Raw genomic sequence first — 23,456 nt, 5'->3', positions numbered from 1 at the left:
CAAATTGTATTCATGGCCTTAAATTATTATAGCCTTATTAACTAATGTGATATGAGCATATGGGAAAGTAACCTGGTTTTTATAGTATTTCGATACAATTTTCTATTTGGCCTAATATCCTGAGTGCTTGGATTGTTATAGTAATAAGCATCCTAGAAGTACTTTTGCATATTTTCATCAATAAGAAATGGATTAATGTCCATGCTTTGAGGCCATTTATCATATGGCCCTAGCCGAGAAGTTGGCAAGGATTCCTGGATTTTTTTAATGTGCATATTTGATTAGAGCAGCTCTCCTGATCTCGTAGGATTTTGTTAGAGAAAGGACAGATTTGAGGCTGCAGGGTTTCAGTGTTTATCCAATTTTAAAACCCTGGACATGTTACAAAACAGCACATGGGTTTCCATCTGTTTGTTCTTTCTATGGATCTATTTTTTGAAAGGATTGAAAAGATTTATTATACTAAAAATATATTCTATTCTGTAGTTTTCAAGCCAAGCTAAGATCATTCGTTTTTCCAAGCCCTCTAAGAATGAGGATGCCATATTCCCCCATTCTTAATACTTTAACTCTAGAAAGCGCTTGGTACTACTTAAGCAGAAGTCTCAAAATACAAGGTAAACTAGTAATAATACTGGTGACTCTTCTCTTCTAACACTCAAAGAAAGCTTAACATTTTAGATAGGTTGAAAATAGCCCTTATGTTTGTTAGTTTTGCCTCATTCAAACTACAGTCGTGTCGCTTGACCATGGGGATAATGTTCTGAGAAATGCGTTGTTAGGTGATTTCGTTGTTGTGCGAACATCACAGAGTGAACTTACACAAACATAGATGGTATAGCCACTACACACCTAGGCCACATGGTACTAATCTTATGGGGCCACTGTCATATATGCAATCTGTTGTTGACTGAAACATCGTTGTGTGGTCTTTATTATAATAAAACCTTACTAAACATAAATGCATGGGTGCTGTATCTGCACACATTCATTATCTCCAGGTTGATGTTAGCATTTCTCTGTTTGACTCTAACTCTGACACCCCTTCAGGCAAACTTTCTCCCGTGATTCATTGTAATTTCACTTGCCTCTTCATGCTTGTCTAGAGCAGATTCTGAATATCTGCCCCCAAAGACTAAATTGTATCTGTTGAAAAGTGAAATGAACAATCGAGTCAGTAATTTATTTTAGATAATACTGTCCAGAAGTCTTCCCCAAATTGTAAGGATGTTGGAGGCGTGAACTATTATTACTGAAGACAGTCTTACAGTACTTATGTACATGGAGATGCTCACAAAATACATTACATTTAACTGAATTCAGTAGTTATCCAACTCTGCACGTTCCTTTGGAAAAGCAGCCTAGACCAAAGAAACTACTTCATTAGTAAATGGTGGATAGACTGGGCCCAATTGAAATCTTCAGAATGAATGGAAATTTACTAATATTGTCGGAAATTTGGTCTTGGATGCAGTGCTAAAATGGCCTCTGTGTAAAGAGTGTATAGAATAATAATGAAGAAGAATGAAGGGGAGTTAATATCTGGACAGTTCTTCGTAGTTTCCAAAGAAATTTTTAAAAAATATTTTCTCATAAATCCTCACCACAACCCTATAGGAAGATCTTGTCCACTTCACAGATGGGGAAAGTGAGAATTGCAGAAATGGACAATACTATTAAACAAAGGGTCAGGGGCCTGCCCAGTGGCGCAGCGGTTAAGTGCACATGTTCCAAGGTTCACCAGTTCAGATCCTGGGTGTGGACATGGCACCGCTTGGCAAACCATGCTGTGGTAGGCATCCCACATATAAAGTAGAGGAAGATGGGCACGGATGTTAGCTCAGGGCCAGTCTTCCTTAGCAAAAAGAGGAGGACTGGCAGCCCATGTTAGCTCAGGGCTAATCTTCCTCAAAAAAAAAAAATGGGTCAGAACTGCAACCCCAACTGGGTGCTTCTAAATTGCACATTCTTTTTACTACGTACAGTCTAAACGTTAGCTTTTAATATATTCTTCTATTTGGCTTTGTAAACCTTTTTCCAGAGCTTGATGATTTAAAATAAAAGAAAAATAATATGTCTGTTTGAAATTAAAATGCCCAAGTGATTCTTTTTATGGGACTGGCCTTTGTAACTGTTGCTAAGGTGTACATCCTTATATGAATCCTGAGAGACAAAAAATGAGATCAGGAATTCTTATTCTTTGTTATGGTAAAAGGGTAATAAGAAGGGAAAGAGAGATGGAAAAAAACTGTTGCCTAAAACCAAAAAACAAAAACCTAGTTATTCCATAATTGGTGGCTAAAAATTGCTACTATTTGTCAACTGAGACTATCCGGTGTTCTTCAAAATTGTATTTCTTCTGCTCTTCACTATTTCTTCTGCTTTTAGTGTAACACAACCCACTTCATCATAGTCTCCTTGCCTTCAGATGACATACTCCCACGCATGTTGCTGTAACAGTAGAATTTCTTAGAGCTGAAAAATGTCTTCATAGATATTTGCCAAAAAGGAAGGAAGGAAGGAGACCTCAACTTTCCTGATCAGAAGGTTACCAAAAACATAGGTTATCCCCATGTATGGAAAAGCTCACTCATCCGTATATCCTGCTCATCAAGATGCACCTATCCAAAGAGAACTATACAGGGCCATTCAAAACCAATCCCAGTGCTAATTCACAATGAAAAAAGGGACCCTTGAGACATTACATACTAACTAGAGCAAACCAGCCAACCCCTTGCCCATGTAAGAACTACTTGTCAAGTTCTCATTACCACCCATCCCATCCGTTCCAGGAGTAACTTCTTCCATGTTTCATTCTCCTTAATCCCGGAGCATGGTAATTTTACATTTCAGTATCTACTGATTACTCATCATGGTTTATGGGCTGCTTTTCAGTGCTTCTGTGTACTTGGGCAGGCCTCTGGCAGGTAGGTGTGCGTGCCTCTGTCCTCCTGTGGGTCACACCACAGCTGAGAATCAGCACCTGGTCTGTTGGCTCATGCTTCGGACACCATTTTAATTTCCTCCAGACACATCTTTTCTCTCTGCTTTGTGACACTGCATGAAAGAAAGCAATGAAAAATTGAGTGACATTATGAAACTCAGGGCCTGATAGTCTAATCTTCATTTGGAGATGGGTGAAGATTGAGAAATACTGTAACTGCAAATAAAATGCCCAGGCTTACCAAAGCTGTAGCTCAAATCTTGAGCCATTTGGGTTTGAATTTCAAGCAATTTCTGTTTTGCTCTCCTTCTTATATACCAATGTCATAAAATAAGCATCCATTTTAAATAGAGTAGAAGCCTTCTTAACTTTCTTCTGCATTAACAACTGTTTGAGAATGCTCCTTTCCCACTTAGTAGTCACGCTGACTGGGGCTCATGGCAAGCCAAATGCTCAGATATAAGCCACTCGAGTATGGTATTGCACTTACACCACCCAGAGCATGAGCTCTATGCTCACAAGGAGTCAGACAAAGGACTTTATCACTCACAGCAATAGCAGTAGCTAGAGTATCAGCATTTTCTTGTACTTGTTCCTCCTGGCCCAGTTCCCACAGGGTGGTACAGAGAAGGCCAGGTGACACCCAGATTGCATTACAGGAGAGGAGGCCTGGTTTTAAGGATCTAAAATCTTTTATAATGGACAGTAAGCAAACTTACCCTTTGCTTTGAATGGAGTGCTATCTCTATCTTCCTGTGCTATTTGCTACCCAGGCATTCTTGGGGAAATAGTCCAGAACAAAGGCAGTCATGCTTCTGCTCATAGACATGCAGAGCTCCAGAGACCCTTGGAGAATTGTTTCCCAACAGTAAGTAGAGGAGAAGTCATTAGTGGAAGGGGAAATATTGATTATCATAAACAATAAATAACTAATGGTAATGTTCTAGAGGGAGTTGGAAGAGCTAGAATCAAGAGTATTGAAGGAATTGTTGGTTTGGGAAAGGAGAAGAGATTGTTTCTGTCTAGAATAGGAGAGAGCAGTAGAAGAATAGGTATATTGTGGTAGAATATTAAAGAAGAGAGGTGGAAAGCTACAGAAACTTTGATCAAAATGCCCTTATCTTCTGGGGGAAGGAAGAGATGAGACCAACTGTGAAGATCTACCAGTGTGGTTTGGGATAGGGAGAGGGGGAGGAGAGATGGAGGAGATAGAAAAAGTTTGATAAGTTTTAGATAGCTACTATGGGGCATATGACATGCTGCCAACAAGGAGTGGAGACAAAGACTGCTGGAAGTAGAGGGGTCCCACTGAGCAGAGATAGGTTGTGTGTCTTCTTTGTGGGGCAGATCAGAAGTTTGTGCCTTTGACCTGTATCTCTGCTCTATGAAAGCTGCAACCAGAGAAGCAAATGGTAGAAATTATTTAGGGTAGGAGATAGCAGAAGATCTAAGGGGTGAGGAAATCTAAATTACAGGTATCTTTGACTTTAGGGTTCAGACCTAGAGAGAGAAATAAAGCCAAAAGGGGGCTGATGGACTGATAGCGGGGTGAAAAAGGAAGTTCATTTAGTGAAAAATAGTGTTGAAGGCAAGGAGCTGTCCAGCAGAAGCGTGGAAGGATAAGAGCTGCAAGGTAAAAATGTGATTGTGGGAGAGTGCAAACTTTGGCAGAGGAGCAATTCTAAGTGAAAAGGGGCCTTAGGAGTGACTGGTTAAAGTGGAGTTCAGATGAAAGCCCTTGGATATGAGAACATGAAGGAACTGTGCAGTCAGAGGAAAAGGCCTATCAGTTGATCCAGTCAGAGTGAAGGCAGAAGAAAACTGTGTGGACAACAAAGGGATCCACCACCCCATCCCCTTAATCTTGTGTCTCATCTTAGACTCTCATCTGGCCCTTGTATTCTGTCACATGAGCACATGTGATTTTGCCCAAGTGACCTCAGTCGTACATTTGATAGAGACAAAATACTTTTTTTTTCCACACAAAAGCATTTTTCTCCCCACAGAGTTTTTAAAGTAATACTTAACAGAGAAAGATATATTTGTGGCCTTATGAAGCATTCAGTTTTCCATATAAACTAGTTATTTCTAATTATCCGCTTACTTATGTATCTGTGTGAGACATCCTCTAACCTGTACAGGAACCAAGTATCTTAAATTTTAAACTTTGCATTGATCCTTTAGCATCCTTGAGTGCCTCCCTCTATCAGATTTTTAAGTGGCAAAAACATCTCATGACAATGGTAAGGAAATATGGTAGGAAAACACATCGTATCCCGCAGATTACATACTATGAGATGACTCTAGAATTTCATTTAGAGAAATGTTTGGAGAAACGTTGCTAGAGGAAAAGAAAATCAATTCATAGGAGAAAACAAATCTGAAGTAGGCAGGGCATGAATTTGGATCAGGCCTGAAGAGATCTGAGGACCAGCCTTGCCTTGACCTCCCGGGAGACACTATCCTGAAGGACTTGTTGAGCCCAACTGATGGGAACTCAAAAAATAATTTAAAGTCTTTGATATGGAGTGGAATCAAACCAGAATTCCTTGCTGGAAGTCCTCAAACTTGAAGCCAGTCCTGGAGCATTCTTCCAAGGAGCTGTGACTTTCCTGAGGCATCTGCAGTCCACTGTTTGGCCCAGGAATAGCGGAGTGAGCTTCATGTCCAAAATGCTGGGGGATATGAAGGATACACCCAACCTAGTCATGCCTTTCTAGAGAGAAACTAGGTGAGGTGCCCCCAGGGAACTTCAGGGAAATAATTACTCTAACTACTGTAGAAAAAAGTTAATCACCATCTTTGAATGTAATGTAGGGAGTCATGCCAGAAATATATATAGCACTGCCTTCTTGTTTCTGTCACTCTACATCGAGCCCTGCAAATAGGGCAACTGATTCCTCTGAATCGTGCCAGTGCTGCTGAGTGGAAAACAGGCAGGACAAAGGGGATGGTACTAGTCCTCTAATGGATGTTTGTCTAGAGAGGCCCATTCCTCATGTTCCAACACCAATTGTACCTTTGAAGAGTAACTCAGAGCCCACACACGACTTGGGGGAAAAAAATTAAGCTACTGAAGCATGCATGCAGGACAGAAGCTAACCAGGCGAAAGCTAACCAAAGCCACTTGGTTTGTAATATTTTAGACTACAAGTATGCAGCTGAGCCCTCACCTGAATGCTGAGTGTAAGGGTTTTTTTCAAGTGTTTTTGTTTTAATTTACAAATAAGATATTTTGTTATAGGAATAAATAGTATAGCTGAACACTCTCAAAATTAAACTAAAACTAGATATGGCTTATGAGTTGTGGTCACTTTGTCTTACCAGGAAGGAGAAAGCAATAAGAAAAAAAAGAAGAGTAAAAAGCTAAGCATAAACTCCAAGATGCTGAAAGAAAGATGGATAGTGCCTGCGGCAGAGAGTTCTGAGAATCCTGTTTTCTTTATTACAACTCTGGCAGGATAACCTATAAACTAATAGCCTCTGTCTTTCACGGCTGGCACTGAGAGTTATGGGAACTGGACTTGACAGTACTTAACAGTACTTCAAAATAAAAACCTGCACTTATTCTGAAGTTTCCCATGCAAAGAGCTCCCAGATGTGTGCCTTCCAAGGACCCTGGAGGTGTAAGCGAGCTAAAAAGTACAGATCACAGCTAGAAAGGACAAATCACACGTGGCGCAAGTTGAAATTTCACAAGTCTCTGATTAATGGCATGACTGTCGACAGCCAAACTGGATAAATCAGGTCAGAAACCTACCCCCTGCCCTAACCATTGCAAATTCACTTCTAGAAAGCATTCATTCATTTGCACACTCAATCATTCCTTCAGCAATCCTAAGAATAGGCGCTATATTCAAAAGGTGCTGTGCTAGCCATAAACATTAACAGAGCTCCAGGTACACAAGTAGAGTAGCCCCTCCTTATCTACGGGGCTATGTTCCAAGATGCCCAGTGGATGCCTGGAACCTTGGATAGTACCGAACCCTACATATACTATATTTTTTCCCATGCATACGTACCTATGATAAAGTTTAATTTATAAATTAGGTACAGTAAGAGATTAACAACAATAACGTCTCTTTGGCATATCCAAATTGCCAGCATCACTGCTCTTGTGCTTTGGGGCCATTAAGTAAAATAAGGGTGACTTGAACATAAGCACTGCCGTACTGCAACAGTCAATCTCATAACCAAGATGGCTAAGTAACTAAGGGGCAGGTAGTGTATACAGCTATATAGTTGGACAAAGGGATGTTTAACATCCCAGGTGGGAGGGAGCTGGACAGCACAACATTTCATCACGCTACTCAGAACGGCGCAAAATTTTAAACTTACAGATTGCTTATTTCTGGAATTTTCCATTTAATATTTTCAGACCACAGTTGACCACAGGTAACTGAAATTGCAAAAAGTGAAACTGCAGACAAGGGGAGACAACTGTACCGTTGTTTGGCTTTCCTGGTGTATGTCAGCCTTGGGCTGGCTGCTTTTTTCTTTGTCTCTTCACAACAATTCATATTTAATATCCAATCCTTTATTAATTTTGGGGTATAGCAGCAAATTTTTCAACTGGGTTGCTTTAGTCAAAGAATTCTCTACATTTTAAGTTAAAACGTCAACAGGTCTATTCCCCTTCAATTCACCTGCCACTGTTTCTCTTCTCTTGAATTTGCCAAGTACCTGTGAAAGAGTTAACAGAAACTAGTGTTCCAAAAAATTTACCATGGAGATACTCTTCAAAATTGTCGCATTGCACCTATAATTATGGGGGGGGGGGGTTACTGACTACAGTTTGCAAAGTAAATTTATTTTAAAACAAGGCTGTTTTCTTACCAACTTGTCGTAAACAAAATAACAATGACAATGAAAATGCCAGGTATGTTTCTTTGAAAAAAATCCAAAAATGGAGGTATTTTGCAAGAGACATGACATGCCGTCCCTGTGGCCCAGCGGCAGGCAGATGCTTGTGGCAGGTGGCAGTGCCAGCCTAAATTTACTCCTTCTTCTTGGAACTTCCATTGTTCCCTAGAAATTTTCCAAGTTAGGGTGTCCCTTTCACAAATGGCTAGCCTACACCAAGGAATGTGAAAGTTACTCCATTGCCTGTTTATCACTTATTCTGCTTTCATTACCCGAAACGTTATCAGACTGCTCTCTCCTTTCGTTGGGTACTTCAAATTCAGGGTGGACCCCAATAAAATGCTTCTTCACAGTGGGCACTACCACTTAAGGTCAGAACAGTTCTCTAGATGGAGGCTTCTAATTCTATAAAAAGGAGTTTGAATCCTACTTTGTCAATTCCATGTATTTAGAATCATACATACATAGTACTCTTGGAACCAGAGAAATCTTTACTGATAACTGGTCTCTGGGCTGCAGCTCTGGAAAACAACACCCTGTAACTGCCCTTTCCTCAGGATCGAAAGGGCCACCTGAGGTTGATGGGTCTTTCTCAGAGCAGCCACATCCTTTACATTGCCTGGAACGTCATGACAACTGGCCCTCCAGAGGCACCTCCTCAAGTTAGGAGCTCTTGTGCCTCTGCTCGTGGATTGAGAAGCCATTCTGCCTATGGTGACTCTTGGGGTAACTTGGACCTTCTTGGTTTCCAAAGATACTTCTTAGAGATCTGGACTTTAACAATTACCAGTGGTTTCTCACACTAGAACCCCCTCATCCCTGGACAAATTCTTAAATCAGATCAACAGGCACCACCCTTAGAAGTTGTGCCTTGACCTTTTCATTGGTCAGACTATTTCTCAATCTTCCCTGGACCTAAGTTATTTGAGGGGACACTATTAATTACGTAGAACAAAATGTGTTCAATTCTAATCCTACCAATAAGGAATCCATGATTTTTAGACAATAAAAGACTTTAAAAGTTTAAAATTTATCATTTCTCTTCCTGGTCAATAAAATGCCATTGAGATAATTAACAGCATAGTGAGATCTATTAATCCCATAGCAAGGGGAAATGTTGCAGACTTTGAAAAACAAATCTTTTCAGACACTTTAAAACATTTGCTATGCTAATTTCAAAACATTTTTTAAATTTATTTATTAAAGAAGTCATCTACCACGAACCAACCAAGATTATAAAATATTTTCATTAACAAAGTTTGGGTCTGGATAGACATCTAAAAAACACAGCTATATTTCTTTAGAATTATTTATAGGGCTTGATTATACATTCATATTGGCCTTCCTCGTTTTATTGCTTAGGCTCTGTGCTGTTAATATTATTATGTTTAGGACATGTACTCATCCAGCATACTCTCTTGAAATACTCATTAACTACTTCAGAGGAAATGCTGTAGGTACTATAGCTATTTTCTCGTATGGTAACTTCACATTAAAATTCCTGGATCTAAATTGTAATATATACTATAAATCTACATCTATGGTAAAAATAATATGTAAAATAAAGAAAATTTCATACGTGTAATTTTTCCGAAATTTTAGTTAAAAAAATTTCTTGATTCATGTGAAATTTCCATATTTTTGAAGCCAATGTGAATTTGGGATAAGCAAAATGATTCTTTAATTCTCTCCCTACCCTTTTGTTTTTTTTGCTTATTGGCATCAGACCTAAAAGATTGCAATTTTTTTAAATAAAATAACATTAGCCAAAAATAATTTTCAAAGTGATTGAACTTATTTTCAGCATTATCCTAGAAATTTTCTTTATTTTTATTAAAAAGGTAATCTAATCTAATAAACTATATAAAACAACAGTTTAAAACAATATATTATTTCACATATATTTATCTGTTTATATATAACAATATATTTTATATATAATTTATTATAATGTATAATATATAATTTATATATTTATATATAAAACAATATATTGTGTTATTATAACAGTATATATACTATATACTTATACAATAAAGCAATACTTTCTATAGATAATAATAGTAAAAGAAATCACCCCTTACAATAAGATGCTCATCATCAAAATATAATTATTTTCATTTTGCATGATTCGTCCTACTTTTTTTCTCATTGCCAAATGTGTATATTTCCTAGATAAATCATTATTTGCATAATATTTTTGTTCTGTTTTCTCTGAATTCTATAATAAACATTTTCCACATTTGTACATAGTCACTTTACTTTTAATATTAAATGACTAAAGATCTTTAAATGCCAACCTGGCAGAAGACAATTTTACGAGTTGTCTCTTCTGTTTTTTAAGAAAAATCTCAGATTCTGCCTCCATTCAATAAACATCTTTTGAACACCAGTTGTCTGCCTCATCATGTTACTTGTTAGGCACTACAACAGAAAGATGAATAAGACATTGTCTGTGCCTTCGAGGAAATTATAGTCTAAGAAGGAAAAAGTAAAAACACACCAAAAAAATGTCCAGTAATTCCTACAACTGCTATTTAATAAAACATGCACTTCACTTTGCAGGTAGAAGGCCAGGAAAGGTAAGGAGAAGAGATCCTTGGGCTGAGTTTTGAAAGGTTCCCACATTAAAGTTTGAAATTCCATGAGTTGGATTAGGATTCCACTCAAGACAGCATAAAAATCGGCTCTCTCCGGAAGAGATTGGGGTTAGAAGCAGCCTTCAGTGTTCTCTTGCGATGGCCAAGCATGCCCCCAGTGCCCTTTACAACATCACCTCCAAGTGGCCTTGCAGCCTCTGCCTGGACATGGAACCCCCAAGATGTCAACCCTCCAGGCATCCTTCAGTCTTATCGCGAGGACTACTCAATGCTTCTGCAAACAAGTTGTTTTACAGCATCCAGCCCTTGGTTGCTATTTTAACTACTTAGTTTCCTAGGTATTTATTAACATGTTCATAAATTCAGTATTCTTGCATCAAAATTATGTATTTCCTTTTGCATCTATTCACCCAATCAAGGGTGGGAGATCACTTTGAATATGTAAAATAGGAAATTTCAATTTCATTTGATAGAATCCTCTGCTGCTACTGACCTAGGAGTTCCAGGAGAATTAGGATTTCTCTAGTCTCAAACCGAAAAAAATGCAAAATAAAGGTGGTTGTTCAAATAAGGCAAGGCACAAAACAACAAACCACATGTTTGCCACAATACTGTATCCTGGATATTCCAGGCAAATGGTTGAAGGGATCAGTAGATGCATGTTTTCCCAAGGAAGCCCAGCTAGTCGTCTCAGTTCCCCAACTCACTATAAATAGACAGACCCTCCCGCTATTTACTTCAGCAGGAGAGCTGGGGTAGAACGGAGGTCTCTGTGGGAAGTAAATTTAATTCTCTCTCCCTTGACACTCATTCTTCTCATCATATATCACAAGCCAGGCCTGCCCCGTTGCACAAAGCTTCCCCTTTCCATTTATTTCGTATGTATGTTTCTTCCTGCATTACATTCTTTCTGGCATCAATCCTAAATATTGCTGCTGCTAGGGAGGCTGTGTTTGACACCAGTGAGGCTCCATTTGCATTTGGAATATAGAAAAATAACCAGATGCTTTTTCTATTTTCATTTTATGGATAAAAATAGGTCATAAAATCAAACCCTTAACTAGAAGATTTGTCTGTTTTCCAAATATAGAAGGGCTTGGAGCTTTCAGCTCTGACAATCCCAGCCCTTACTGGCTACTTGATTAATCAGCCTTGGTTTCCTTATCAGTAATGTGGGGATTATAGGACAGGTTTTAGAGACGTGCTTTTCAAACTCTCTACAGAAGGACCAGCTTCTGATTTTTCCTTGCTTCCTTCCTTTCTTTCTTTCATAGTTTCCAATTTGTTATGGACCAATACTTTTGTAAACAAAAAATGAATTGGGATAAACATGATCATGCTCTTGGCTGTTGGGGCAATGTCGAATTGCTGTAAAAACATTTCTCGATGCTTATTCCCAATTTCCACACTTATCTTGTCATGGATTAGTGACAATGTGCAGGTGGTCCTGGGTCCGCGGACCACACTTTGAGCAGTACTGCCTTAAAGGACTAATCCATGACTTACTGTGTAAGGCACCGAAAACAAGGCAAGGCATAACACGAAACAGGTCTAAAGAAGGCTACTTTCATTTCTTTTCTCTGAAAATTCAGGATTCAAATCATTTATTGATTCATTCATCTACCTATTCATTCGATAATTATTTATTGAGAACTTATAAGAGTTGGGCACTGTGCTAAATGCTGGGGATACAGTAATGAAAAGAATCTCGTCTCTACCCTCAAGGGGCTTACATGCTACTGGAAATGTTTTCACTAAAACATCCCCAAAAAATCGAAATTAAAAATCTAACATTATAAAATCATTACACCTTTTTTACTTTTATGTGTCATATTCCTTTTTTATTTTTCAGTATTTTCATCTTCAACATTATTTAATACAGACCCACAACACACACACACACACACACACACACATATATTATTTTTAAGACCCAGCTAAGTATGTGTTATTCTCATTTTCTTAGCCTTATAAAGAGGATTTTCCCTCACCAGGCTTGTAATTCCTTATTTTACAGTATGTAAATCACAATTCCTTTCAGTTTCACTGAGATTGGTTCCACAAATCTTCTTTCTAATTCTAAGCATGCATATTATATGACTATAAAATCTATTTTTCCTAAATACAAGCTCTCTTAATCTGTCAATCATCGTTTAAAATAGATCATATAAACCAGCATTCCGCTTACTTTTTAAATCCCCTCTTCATTGAAAATGTATAGATGTTCAAAATGAGAAAGCTAAATCCTTTATTGGATTTGGAGAAGAGCCAGCCAAAATGCTCTTTAAAGGCAGGAGCTCTGCTGACAGGCATTTTTCAGTAGTTCTTCAACATGTTTGTCGTTCTATTGGCACTGCCATGAAACATGAGGTTTAGGGGACAGTCTTCAAAAAAACTGAGACTTCGAATCTGCCACCTAACATCCAACAATGCCGTGTGTCTGGAACCAAGGCCCTGCCACCGAGCTATCCTGCGGTCTAGTTGTCAACATGCCCAGCTCTTTGTCAGACAGAATCATGTGTGTCTTGGGAACAGGGACCATATGTAGTCTGTCTTTGTGTACCAACATCCAGCACCACTGTGACACCTAGTAGGCACCAAACAAATATTCGGCAAGCGAATGTTTGATACAGTAATAGCAAATTTTCAGATACAGTTGTGTATTGGTCTAATTTTGCATAATCTAAAGGCTGTACGTATTTAAGATTGTTCTTGTCATTTAGATTTAATAGACTGCAAAAGTCCTCTCTGCCCATGGGAGCCAGATGAGTAACTGGTGCAGAACTCAGATTCTGCTTTATAAAAAGAAATTATTTGATGGAGGCTTTTATGGTGTACAGTCAACTCCACACAATCTTATAAATCCCAAATTCCAGTTAATGTGTGAGTGCCAGAGGAGAAATTTTAATGGAATGGTTTTATAACCCTGGGTGAATGAGATGCAGAAAGTTAACACATGGCATAAATTGGGAAAGTCTAGTCAAATCACTTTCGTGTGTGTATGTGTGATTATAATATAAGGCAGGACTTCTGTATGAGTGTCAATCTTAAAAATTCCTTCTTTTGCAGTCATTTGATCTTGATACAGTCATTTTGACTGTCGTTTGATTGGGAATCCAGTATTCGTGACTGTATCTAATTCCGTATCCCATACAGCTCCTCTCATCATCCTCCAATATATGTCTACAATGAATAACTCTCCACCATGACTGGCAATACCAAAACCACAGCACTCAGACACAGACGCTAAAGAACATCCCATAAAAAGAGTTGATGATCACCAAAATTGATTATCTTCCTAGACACTACAGCTAATTCAGCGAAGCCTATAAAGCACGTGAACATACTGGTCCTTTCTAGGGAACGAGGAAGAACATCTCCAAAAGTGAACTGCAGAAAATCCCACCTCCCCTTATTTCCACTGACGCCTAAACATAGGACATACTCAGCGTTACAGCCTTACATCCTCTAGCACTTGGGGAGCCCCTCCCGTGCTTAGCCCTAAGGCCTGGGCATGATGGGGTCACAGTGAAGTCTAGTTAGCAGAGACAAGATGCACCGTCTGAAACAATTAGTGTCAGGACAATAAATGATCAAGTGTCTGCACTATATTAATTAGCACTTTATTATGTTTTCACATTCATTTTACATTATTCTTATAATTTGAGGATGTGGAGAATTTGAACCGATCTTAAATCTCTCTAAAAGATTGGACATGGATACCAGAACCAGAGCTTTGCTCCAAAACCTAACCTTAGTATGCCTCTCAACTGAACTTCCGTCACTTTCTAGTAAGTGCCAGGAACTCTTCCAGAGCAGGGAGTTGACGTCCCCCCAGGGGCCCCCCTGAGTGTCTGTGTCCTGAGTTCCACGACTGTAAAATGTCAGGTGGCTTCGTTTGAAGGAAGAGAAGATTCCAGCACTACCATTGGTGTGGTTTGTTGATCAAGCAGTTGCACTGCCGGGCAGCTCCACTGGAGAAGAGAGCTGATGTGTTTACCTTAAGTGAGCAAAGACTTCTTTCTTTCTGTTCTTACTTTTCTCTTCTGTCTTTTTAAAAAATTTTTTAATGTAGGACCTAGTAGAAAGCTACATGCTGCTGAGTTCCAGGATTTTCCCCACTGTCTTTACAGACTCTTAATGAAATATGAGAAAATCTAGTGTGTATGTGTAAAGGATAAAAAGGGATATAGGAAGCAAATAACTCATTTTCTTTTTTCTAAAATTAAAAGAGTACATACCTAGCACCTTTATTTGTGAAAAAGGGAGAAGAGAGCTCTCTTAGGTTTAATTTCAGCATGTCATGCCTCTCTTCTCTTTGGGCCAATACATGAGCCACTATCTACATGGCTACTGAGCACTTGAAATGTGGCCAGTTCACGCTGAGATGTGCTGTAACTGTAAAATTTACACCAGATTTTGAAGACTTAGTGAGAAAAAAAAGGGAATTTTAAATATCTCTTCAATAATTTTTATATTTATTACATGGTTAAATGAAAATATTTTAGATATATTGGGTTAAATCAAATGTTATTGAAATTTATGTCACCTGTTTCTTTTTACTTTTTTTAATGTGACTACCAGAAATTTTTGAATTACGCCTGTGACTCACATTATATTTCGATTGGACAGTCCTGATTTAGATAATGTAAGTTAATATGAAATTTATTCCAGATGGTTTTAACTTTCTCAAAATCTCTTCTTTGTTGGAATCTTGTCAGGAAAACCATGAGAAAAGATATTAATTCTGCCAAGAAAGCTTAATCCTTACCATGCATCTTAAAACCTTATTCTCAAAATAACTTTTTGCTCCTTAAAAACTGAATGAAGGAACCATATCTTATGTTTCTTTTGAGGTTCCCTAGTATGGCACTCAAAAGTATTATGAACTGATTTACACCAATTTAAAAAGCTGCCATTTCTTACAGATTTAACTGAAATGAAGACAGTTTTAAAAATGGGTTTGAAGGAGTTTTTCTGCCCAGATGGGACTTTTAAAACAAATATCATCCTCTTTTCACTATCGCACTGTGCTTTTCATGACCATTTCTACTACTGTTCTGCTAGTGAAAAAAGAGATTTATATTATTTATCAACAGTATTACACGTTCCATTGTATTTACTCCTTTGTTTACACTAGTGCTGCTATAATGCTAACTACAGTTGAAATATTGCAAGCTCTATAGTTCTGTTACATTAATCGTAGTTTTATAGCATAACATATTATTAAATATTTATGTGAGAATCAAAGGCAATCAGTAGCCATATTCTACAGTGAATAATCTACAACCGAATAGGTTCATCTGTAATCATTCTCTGTGGGGGCTGGTGGAGATATTCTAATAGAATTTGATTGTTAATTTCCCAGTCTTATTTTTCTATATAAAAGCATTCTGTAAATCAATGTACAACAACTGCGAGCAAGTATTAACAAATCATTTAGTCACCCATGGATTTAGAAATTTGGTCATTTTTATAAAGTTGAGCCTTTTGTTTTATCAGGTAGCTTTTAGGTTATATGAATTATTCACTTCTAGATTCATATGCATAGAATTCAGAAAGTAAGTCTATGATCATAATGATCATGTGATCATAAAAATAATTTCTCATTTGCACAAAGTAACCAGTAACATCAAAACATTGAGTATTTAGAGAGTGTTTGCAATAGCATATGGTTAATAAATTCCACCTCTGCAGATGGCAATAGTCTCTTTTGGTGACGTGAAATCATTGGTTTCTACTCAATTCTCTTGAAAAGAGCACTAAATCTAGAATCAGTAGGTTGAATTCAAAGCATAGTTGATACTAATTGTCTGTCTGTGTTATCTTGGACGAGCCACTTATAATCGACACTGTTTCTTCCTCAACCAGATCCCCTTTGCTGGGTCAGTGCATCCATCCTCAACTGCTCTGAGTGTTGACTGCCAGCAGAGCAGAGCTGTCCCCTACTCATGGAAGGCCAAGAGGAGCTACTTTGCCCACGAAGTACATATCTCACCCCATCTCCGCCCAGAGCAGCCTGCAGCCAATGGCTGAGCTGGCAGGGAGTAGAAAAGCCCACCTCCCTTCCCTTAAGGTGGGATCAACTCTGTGAGGCAGCAAGTGCTCTGCACCTCCCATAGGATCAGGATGAAACTGGTCTCCCATAGGCACCTTGTTCTCGTGTAGCTTTTTTCCCTTGCTCTATCCTGCTTTCCTCACTCCCCTTCCCCTGAAAACACTCTTCTAGTACATCACTGAGCAATAATCTCTGTCTCAGGCTCTTCCTCTAAGGAACCTGAGTTCATACATCACCTAACATCTGAGCATCAATTTCTTTATCTGTAAAATGAGAGCAATGGCTGACCCATCAGATTATTGTGAGAATTAAGTGATACGTCATTATATGAAAGTGCTTTCTACCCTGGAAAGATTAAACAAATGTTAGATAGTGCCATCTTCAATGTTATTACTAAAACTAATGATAATAAACTGATTTTTTAAGTCTCTGGGACTTACTGTTCCCTCTCCCAGGATTTACTATAAATGCCCTTTTTGGGTGCATCAAAGATGACAAATCTTTCTCTGTACTTTCACATAAGCCTAGCTTGTAAGGAGAATTTCCCAGTTGCTTCCAAGTTCTACTTATTTTAAAATTCTAAGCAGTGGGTTTTTAAAAAATTTTTTTTGGTTTTTTAACCATTTTTTTATTGAGTTAATGGTAGTTTACATCGTTGTGAATTTCAGTTATACGTTATTACTTGTCCGTCACCATATAAATGTGCCCCTTCACTCCCTGTGCCCACCTCCCAGCCCCCTTCCCCTGGTAACCACTGAACTGTTCTCTTTGTCCCTGTGTTTGTTTATCCCCCACGTATGAGTGAAATCATGGTGTTTGTCTTTCTCAGTCTGGCTTATTTCACTTAACATAATACCTTCCAGGTCCATCCATGTTGTTGCAAATGGGATGAATTTGTCTTTTTTATGGCTGAGTAATATTCCATTGTGTATATATACCACATCTTCTTTATCCAATCATGAGTCAATGGGCACTTGGATTGCTTCCAAGTCTTGGCTATTGTGAATAGTGCTGCAATGAACATAGGGGTGCATATGTTACTTTGGATTCTTGATTTCAGTTTGTTTGGGTAGATACCCAGTAGTGGGATAGCTGGGTCATATGGTATTTCTATTTTTAGTTTTTTGAGGAATCTCCATACTGTTTTCCATAGTGGCTGCACCAGTTTGCCTTCCTACCAGCAGTGCATGAGAGTTCCCTTTTCTCCACACCCTCTCTTGTTATTTTTAGTCTTAGTGATTATAGCCATTCTAACAGGTGTAAGGTGGTATCTTAGTGTGGTTTTGATTTGCATTTCCCTGATGATTAGTGATGTTGAACGTCTTTTCATGTGCCTATTAGCCATCTGTATATCTTCTTTGGAAAAATGTCTGTTCATATCCTTCTAAGCAGTGTTTTTCATGCATGTAGATGGATATTTCTGCAATATTCAGCTTTCTGGTCACCTTCCTTACTGTCTATACAAGATTATTCTCTTATTAGTGTAAACAAAAAAATTTACAACTCTTGTATAGGTCTAAGATATTTCCTCCCAATTAAATTAGAAACCTTTAGGGCTATTGTGCCTCAAGTCTGATGAGATGCTTACTTATTTGTGGCATATTGATTTGCTTATTTATTACATTGCTTCCTGGACTGGTCAGTACTAATCAGGAAAGCTGTTATGGCATTCCCTAAAGTGAGTCCTGCTACCTTTTGACTATTATGCATTTTTCCTAAACAGGCAAAATAAAATCAAAATGAGTAAAACCTCATGTTCCTCCACACACACTGGGCAAATACAACTCAGATAATATGCAAGTGTCAGTTATATTTTTTAAAGTATTAGCAGAAAATTATTTACAATTTAGCTTTTATGTCCATTTTCAGCCTAGGGACGATGGTGTTCCATAATGGTTGACCCCAGACCGGTACTTTTTCAGATTTCGCAATGCCTTGAAGAGTGAGAATTCATCCATCCACTGAAGGTTTATCAAGTTCCTACTAGGTGCCAAACACTGGGCTAAGAACCCAGTGAGCTGAGACATAAAGAATGCCTGCCCTCTTCAAGTGCAATGTAGATAGCAATGGAGAGACTGACTTGAATCAGAGAGTGAGTAAATGTAACTGTGATAGGTGCCAGGAGGAGAGTGGAAGTTGAGCAACTCCAAGTTATCAGAGAATGCTTCCCAAAGAGGTGATCATTAAGCCGACATTGGAGAAAAGATAGGAGGAAGTGGAGGAAGGAAGAGCATTCCAAGTACAGAGACTAGCATGTGCAAAGCTATGGCAGGAGGGAACATGACCAATATGTCATAGGTAGGGCTAGAGGGCCTAAGACGGTAAGACAAGCATTAAATCTAAGAGCAATAACCCAGAGAAGCTATGAGCAGACTTGAGAAAGGGGAGGTCACTCAACTGGGAGTCATCTCAATCCAACGAAAATGTATTTTGTGTCCACTGCATGCAGGGGGCTGTGCTCACTTTAGGTCCAGAAGGCCTTCCCTGTGGGGACCCCACCAACACCTCTCAGCTCCATTGCACTAGTCCATCCACCACACTTCTTTCAGAGGTCACCCTTGGTCAATCTTGAATTGTTCTTTCACCAAGGCACCTGAAAGCAATTAGAGCCTTATCATACAGTTACATTTATCAAGATAAAATCCACTCTCCATTGTAACTGCCTAGGTAATAGACCTGACATGGCTATGCTTTAAACCTTCCAGAAGTTTATCCTTGCTTGCAGGACACAATTTGATTTTGGCAGAGCGTCAGTTTGCTCTCCAGACTCATTAAATCAACTGTGCAGGAATCTAGACCAGCGCTGTCGACAGGAAATATATGAATACAAGCCATGTTTTAAATTTTCTGGGAACCACATCAAAAAAGTAAAAATAAACAGTTAAAATTAACATGAATAATTATTTTATTTAGCCCAATATATCATTTCAACATGTAAACAATATAAAAATTATTAATATTTGACATTCTCTTTTTTCATACTGTCTGAAATCTAGTGCTCATTTTACACTTACAGAAGATCCCACTTTCGACTCATCACATTTGAAGTCCTCAGTGGTGACATGTGGCTAGTGGCCACCACATTGGACAGTGCAGATCTAAGTTGTTAGAGTGATCTAGATAGTTAGTGACAGGGATCTAGATAATTAGTGATAATGATCTAGATAGTGAGCATCCAGGTAAGACCAACAGCAACAAACCTGAGAACAAGTTCAGCAGAACCCACATGGGCCTCATTGAAGAGACCTTGAACAAGGAGTCGATTGTCTGAAAATTTAAAGGCTTGAATTCTCTATTTTGCTTTCGGTGCTAATGGGATAAAATGTTCCCACCATTTCCTACATAATATCTGGAGATAGTTTAAGTATTATCATCACTTGAGAAAAAAAGTCAGCATTTTCTCCATTCCCCATGGGTCACTTTTCTTGATCCTAAACCTACAGATGCATATGAGATAGTTGGACACAGTTAAAGAGCATTATAAGATAAGTTTTTTAAATTCTGAAGGATAGCATTCATCTTTCAGGTAGGGAAAAGCCAACAACTGGAATATTTTGTCTAGTACTGACATTTCTTCCCTTGCTCCCAGAATCTGTGTTATACCTTTTCTCACTTGATCAATTTATTAATATCACTGAGGGAGTGAGATTCGACAAAAGATCCCGCCTCCCTTCCGCCAGCAGAGAAACATATGGGAACACAGAAGTAAATTATGTGGATAGAAAGATTGTGATTCTCTTTAATATGCCTCATCACCTAGTGCAAGGAATGACAAGTATGTTGAGAAATATAATCTTATTTCATTCATTCTTTTACTCATTTGTTCACTAAATACTTATTGAGCACTCATTATGTGCAGACTTTGTGCTGGGCCCTGGGATTATACAATCGCTGCCTTGGAGGAACGTGCAGCCTCCTGGGGAAGTCAGACATTAAGGAATCTGTGATGTGCATAGTGAAAGGTGCAAGAGCTTTTACAAACAGGATGGAACCTGGTCCAGGGGCTCAAGGACGGCCTTCCCAAAATGAATCAGAAGGATAAGAACTGAAGGAGTAGGAGTTGGCCGGTTGAATAGAAAGCCAGGCAAAGGAAGGAGCATGTGGAAGACCCAAATTTGAGAGAGCATATGGTAGTCTTGGCTTCCACAAGCTAGAATTTCCAGGAACTGGAAGAAGTTCATTATGAGTGGAGGGTAGAACTTAAGAGCTAGAATGACCATTAATGAGGCTGGAGGAGTATGCCAGGAGTCAGCTCACAAAGTGCTAAAAATGGTACAATCGCAGGTGCCTATGAGATAGTTAGTTGCAATCATTTAAAATGACTGGAACTAGGGAAGGAGTACAGAGTGTCTGCCTGGAGATGGAGGTGGGAAGAGAAAATGGAAACAACAGGGCAAGATGGCGGGCAGTAAATAGACAAAAGGGTAAAGAAGAATGAAGAGTCAGGAAAAAAAATTCAAGGAGTTCATTAGTCATAGTGGAAGATCAAGACTGGCTTTGAACCAATTATCAAGATGCACTAACCTCAGAAGAGAGGTCATTCATTGAAAAACTTAGTATTTTTAGGCTCTGTGCATATATTATCTAATTGAATTCTCCCAACAGCATATTTTGCAATGAAGAAACTGAAGCTGAGAATGGTTTTGTAACTTGCCCAAGATTACGTGTTAGTAAATTGTGCACGAGGAATATAAACTCAGATCTGTCAAGCCATGGTGCCCACACTCTTTCTATTAGGCTCATCAAAAAAAGGAATCTTAGCTGATATTCAAAGAGTAACCTTTAGAGTTAAGATCGAGTTCAGTCTGCAACATCGAAAGTTATATTGGAAAAGTTAAGCCTTATCTGTTTGGCCTTAATGTTAAAACTGAGAATTTTGCTAGTTCTTTTACCTTTCTACATGCATGAGTAGTCATAAGATAATACACATACAGTACTTTGAACTGGCAAGAGAATGGTGACACATATGTATCTACATGTTTATTGTTCCATTTCTAATTCATGTGGTTACCGTTTTTAAAAATCATAACCTTTTTAAAATATGTTAAAATGAGGGAGCTGGCCCAGTGGCAAAGTGGTTAAGTCCACATGTTCCGCTTTGGCAGCCCGGGTTTCGCCTCTTCAGGTCCCGGGTGTGGACATGGCACCGCTTGGCAAAAGCCATGCTGTGGTAGGCGTCCCACATATAAAGTAGAGGAAGATGGGCACGGATGTTAGCTCAGAGCCAGTCTTCCTCAGCAAAAAGAGGAGGATTGGCAGCAGTTAGCTCAGGGCTAATCTTCCTCAAAAAAAAAAATATGTTAAAAAGATAAACCAAATTAAATTGCACTTGCCCAATAATATTTTATGAGATGTATATTATAATTATAAGATACATCTGAAAAGGAGACCATAATCAAGTCCATTAAAAACAGCACCACACTAATTTTTATAAAGAGTACTTTTGCAAGAAAAAGAAAATGCTTAGATCAGAGAGTAACTTTAGCTCTTTTCCATTATGTGCAATGTAGCCATTTTTTACTGAAGTTGTTAAATTATTTTTCATAACTGCGTTTTCCAAGTGTTAAGGCACAGAAACTGAGCAGGAATTTCTCCACTTTGCAGAGCTAAACTAGCAGCACAAATTTGCTTTTCCGCGCAGCTGAACACTGTGGTCATGGCCCTTTAGTAAATAAAGCTTCGCAAGAAAAGATTTGGAAACAAAGTGGGCAACATATAAGGTTTCAAGACGGTTGTCGCTATATATCTATAAGGCTCCCCCACTGGAACCTACTGTTATTACCAGTGGCCTTGAAAAGTGACTACAGAATGGGACCTCCTGGGAATCTGGCTTTATTGTGGCTCGTTCTCCTCCTGAGTACATATTGTCTTACACCCTGTGAGTTGCTCCTCTCCCTGGTAACTTTCCCTGAATAAATACAGCTCTCTAAGGGGAATAGTATTCTCTGTTTTCTGCACCTTTTATCTTGTGTAAATTACTCTTGGCTTCAAGAATGGAGCTTTTAATCTTGTTTTCCTCCATCACAGATATAGGGTTACACAAATGCCAAGATGATTGCTCCTGCGAAATGTCCTCAGAGGTGGGCCCTACAATCTTTAGTTTTCACAATAATGCCTCTAACTTGTAAAGCATGAGTCTCCTAAAGAAAAAAAATCTAGGCATGAATCTAGGATGCAAAAGCCCGTTTGGTCTGCCCGGGTCTCTATGAGGAAGGAAGAGGGTAGAATGGTTGGCCATGGTTATTGCCCCATAGAGATGGGGAAACATCACAAGAGGCTAACCTGAGATTCCTCAGGGGAAAGCAAGCGAAGCTGAGAATTCTAGTGTGGGCTGTTACCAAGCAGTGCTATTTTCTTGTAAGTTTTCAGTATATTTTGGTGCCTTTTTTTAATAACAGCTTTATTGAGATATAATTCACATTCCATACAATTCATCCATTTAAAATATGCAATTCAATGGTCTTTAGTATATTTACAGAGTCGTGCATCCATCATGACAATCGATTTTAGGACATTTTTATTACTTCTAAAGGAAATTCTGAATCCCTTAGTCATCACCCCCCACTCTCTTCATCTCCCTCGCCGGCCCTACACAGCCGCTAAACCACTTTCTATGTCTATAGATCTGCCTATTGTGGGCATTTCATATCAGTGGAATCATACAATATATAGTCTTTTCTGACTCTTCTTTCACATAGCCTAGTGATTTCCAGATTCATCCATATTGTAGCATGTATCAGTACTTCATGTCTTTTTTTGCCGAAGAATATTCTGTTGTGTGGGTATATCACATTTTACTTATGCATTCATCAGCTATGGTCATTTGGGTTGTTTCCATCCTTTGGCTATTTAGAATAGTGCTGTGATGAACATTTGTATACAAGTTTTTGTGTGGACATATATTTTCATTGCTCTCAAGTCCATACCCAGAAGAGGTATTGTTGAGTCGTATGGTAACTCTATGTTTAACATTTTGGGGAACTGTCAAACT

The 23,456-nt window shown here is 38.6% G+C and overlaps 1 protein-coding gene across 2 annotated transcripts in view; it reads left to right on the top strand.

Moving 5' to 3' along the window:
• Positions 1-23,456, top strand: part of KCNB2 (potassium voltage-gated channel subfamily B member 2) — a 366,511-nt gene that overhangs the window by 275,911 nt on the left and 67,144 nt on the right. The window lies entirely within an intron of this gene.

Source organism: Equus przewalskii, chromosome 8 (assembly GCF_037783145.1).
Source record: "Equus przewalskii isolate Varuska chromosome 8, EquPr2, whole genome shotgun sequence".
Classification (NCBI taxonomy): domain Eukaryota; kingdom Metazoa; phylum Chordata; class Mammalia; order Perissodactyla; family Equidae; genus Equus; species Equus przewalskii.
This window is presented reverse-complemented; position numbering and strand designations above follow the sequence as displayed.